This window comes from Periplaneta americana, chromosome 12, assembly GCF_040183065.1.
Source record: "Periplaneta americana isolate PAMFEO1 chromosome 12, P.americana_PAMFEO1_priV1, whole genome shotgun sequence".
NCBI lineage: Eukaryota > Metazoa > Arthropoda > Insecta > Blattodea > Blattidae > Periplaneta > Periplaneta americana.
In genome coordinates, this window is record NC_091128.1 from 39,487,567 (window position 1) to 39,491,774 (window position 4,208).

The 4,208-nt window shown below is 34.1% G+C and overlaps 1 protein-coding gene across 3 annotated transcripts in view; it reads left to right on the forward strand.

Annotated features, from left to right (window-relative positions):
* LOC138710323 (zinc finger protein 771-like) overlaps window positions 1–4,208 on the forward strand; it is a 76,281-nt gene that overhangs the window by 47,544 nt on the left and 24,529 nt on the right. The window lies entirely within an intron of this gene.

Consider the following 4,208-nt stretch of genomic DNA (forward strand, 5'->3'; position numbering starts at 1 on the left):
AACAAGTGCCAGGTGTGAATGTCAGTGAGTGGACTGTGAGAAGGAGGATACATGATGCTGGCCTGATCTCCAGAAGACCTGCTACCGCCCCAGAACTTACAAGACAACTTTATCAAACTCACAGTTTGCAAGGGAAAATCAGGAATGGACTTACGAACAGTGGGGAACAGTTTTGTTCTCAGATGAGTCCTGATTCTACCTCAAATTCCCAGATATTAGATAAAAAGTGTGGTGGAGGACTAGAGAAAGGTATTCTCCATGCAACTTTTCATCAAGGATAGCATTTCATGGTTGTTCATGATGGTCTGGGCAGGCATTAGTTTGACTGCAAGAAAGGATCTGTCAATTGCTACATTGAAGAAATCCTTGGGCACGTGCTCTTCCTTTTACACCATTTATTGGTGACGATTTTGTGCTCCTGCAGGACAGTACACATGCTCATATAGCGCGATGTGTCCTCCAGTACTCAATGAAATTGGGATCCAACTCATGTAATAACCATCTAGCAGTCTAGGTCTTAACCCAGTTGAGCATCTGTGAGAATTTTATGAAGGAATGTCCATCACCATGGTCCAGATACTCTTCAGGAGCTATGGGACCATGTATGCAAATCTGAGTCACATAACGTAAGCTGTGGCCATCCTCTGCCAATGCAACTGCTCTAACAGCGTTCTCGAGGCTTAACAGCATCTTACCTCTCTTAAATGTTGTTTAAAACTGAGTTAAGTATCACAGAATTCCATTTTACACACACAAAAAAAAAAAGAAAATCATAGAGTAGTAACTTTGTTTTGGCTGCTTATGTTTAGGATTGTAACATTTAATGACACAACAATAAATATAGGGTGAGGGACAGGAAGTGGCAAAGAGGTGTCATAAACCACGCAATGCATATACTTTTCTTTCCAAAACATGAATAAACACTTGCATACTACAAACAGGTCCATAGAAGGACACAGTAATGTTATAATTTGAATTATGGTTTGATATTTAAAATTTATTCAAGTGTTGTGCTATTTTTGTTTGGCAGTGTATTAAATAAAAATGTCACTTGGTTAAGGAATAGGCTTTACAATACAGCTCACCCTTCTGGAATGGTTATCTTTTTCATTCCTGAAAGAGTTATGAACATTTTAGTTCATGGTAAGTGTGTTTAATTATTTCTTTTTTCTTTCTTCAGCAAACTGGGAATGGTAATTGGGGAGGAGAGAAAATAAGAAATTTGTGTGTAGGCTTTTACCATTATACTTTGTATTAAAATTATTCTTTAGTGTTGGCTGTCAAGATTGAAGAAGTGTGTTGAAGTATTTAGTTTCGGTAATGATTTTTAAGGGGATTTGTGAAATAGTTGTTCGTTCACTATTTTGTAGTTAAATAGACATCATTGGCAGCCCAGATCCGAAGCATGGGTATGGTCAGTAGGATTTAAAATTACATAGTATTGTAGGTGTATATTATTTTCGTGTATGATTCAAAATACAATTATTTATTAAACTTAACAGTTGATTAATTTAAACAGACAAAATTGAAATTTAATTCATGAACATAAGCCTTGCTTGAAATTGAATTCATTAACAAATGAACTTGTTCAGAATTGAGTTTGATATAAAACATGTTAAAAAATTCAGACTTTTAGTAATTCGACTGTTCCCTGCACAGATGGGTGTCGGATTAACAAGAGTGCTGGATTACTTAAAGTGCTTAAAAATATCACTAAATTTAATGTTGTAAGCTGCGCCAACTATTCCACTTGCACTTGAAGACAGAGCGTTCCACACGTGGCTGGCTCGTGTATACATGTATGAGCAATAGAGCATACATAACACATGACACCGGTGCAAATTTCCCAGAAAACTGTTACAGTAGAAGTGACATTAAAAACATTAAAAGGAGGCCAGATAAATTGAGAGGCCGAATTACTGAGGGTTGGATTAGCGAGAGTCTACTGTACTAACTTACGAACTTGTTCATATTGTTGAATTGATTGACATGCCAACTTGCTCTGACAGACATATGATCTTATTTTGAAACTGTTCATTAATATACAGTATGAACTTCTAATATTGAAGTTAGACTGCCGGAGTAACTCAGTTGACTAAGGTGCTTGCCTGCCGATCCAGAGTTGCGCTCGGGTGTGGGTTCGATTCCCACTTGGGCTGACTACCTGGTTAGTTTTTTTCCGAGGTTTTCTCTAACTGTAAGGCGAATGTGAAGTAACCATGTTGAATCGTCGGCCTGACCTCGCCAAATACCATCTCGCTATCACAATTCCATCGACACTAAATAACCTCATAGTTGATACAGCGTTGTTAAATAACCAAGTAAAAAAATATTGAAGTTGTTAACATGGGGACTTATTCTGATATTGAATTAACATACGAACTTGTTTTGAAATTGAACTCGGGGAACATACCACTGTGTTCTGAAATATAATTTTTTAACATATTATAATTTTTTTAAATTTAATTCATCAACTTACTAACTTGTTTTTAAGTTTAATTCGTTAACATATTACCTTATTGTTAAGTTGAATTGATTAGTATACGAGCTTACTCTGAAATTTAATGCATTAACATAAGACAAGTCCTGCACCATAGCATCTTGGTCTAAGGCATCAAACCTGAACTTGTATTATGGAATGAGCACTGGTTTGAGTCCTCATGAGGAAGGAATTTTCTCATGAAATTTCGGCCAGTGTATAGGAATAGTACCCACTTAGCATCATGATTAATTTGGGGAGCTACAAAAAGTAGTGAAATCTGGTTTCAAAATCATCTATAATGGCTGGGGGATCATTGTGCTAATAACATGATACTTCCATTCTCGTTGGATGATAGTTCACTTCTGCTGAGGCATATGGATGTGAAGCAAGCAGCTGGCTGATCGGCATTGGTCCTGTTGTGCTGCAGATTTAATTTTTTATTTTAATTTAACAAGAGACCATATTTCAAAATCGAATTAATTAATCTAAAAACTTTTTCTCAAATTGAATTAAGTTAATTGTTAACATGCGAATTTCTTCTGAAATTGAATTCATTAACATACATACTTGTTCTGAAATTAAATTTTTTAACATATGAATTTCTTTTGAAATTGAATTCGTTACATACGAACTTGCTTTGAAATTGAATTAATTAATGTATTGTCTTGTTCTAAAATTGAATTGAAGTTCTGGCTGATATGTACCTCTATTTTCAGGCAGTACATCTCACTTGACAATATGTGTCGGAGGAAGAACAATTGTTTGTATGCGTCTGAAGTCTGATTAGTGTAACATGTAGCTAATTGGCGATGTATGCAATAGAGGGGGAAAGAAACTGGGCACCCTACTCCATTATCTCCTGGCCTAGTTGCTTTTTGGTATCACTTGTGAGGGTCAGACCTGTCTTTGGACGGTTGATTAAACAACAATACAGGAACTTGTTCTGAAATTGAAATCATTAACATACAACATTATTCTAAAATTAAATTCATTAACATGCATCATTGTACCGAAAATAAATTTTAATGCAATGATATAAGAACTTGGTCTGAAATTGAACTCAATTGAAACCATTAACATACGAACTTGTTCTGAAATTGAATTGATTAATCTATGATATTGTTCTGAAATTAAATTCGTTAATATAATATGACCTCGTTATAATTGAATTCAGTAATATATGGAACTTGATCTGGAATTGAAAGCATTAACATACAACATTGTTCTAAAATTGAATTCATTAACACACAGCATTGTTTTGAAATTGAATTCAGTGATGTAGCAATTTGTTCTGGAATTAAATTAATTAACATACAGCATTATTCTGGAATGGATTTCACTGACATACAACGTAGTTCGTTCATGTTTGAACTTGTTAAAAATTGAATTCAATAACTTGTTACGAAATTGAATTAATTAACATACATTATGGAATTCTTTAACATTGGCCTGTAACATAGTTTTGAAACTGAATTCGTTAACGAGCACGTTAATGCATCTTGTTAAAAACTGAATTCCTTAATGAGTTTGTTAATGCATACAACATTAATTGAATACATTAATATGTAAGAGTTTTGAACCTGAATTCATTACTGCCTGGTCTCGTTTGAAATTGAATTCAATAATATATAGAAAATTTAAAAAAAAAATTGAATTTATTAACATACAACATTATTCTGAAATTGAATACAGTATGTTAATATACATACTTGTTCTTTTTGTGCAG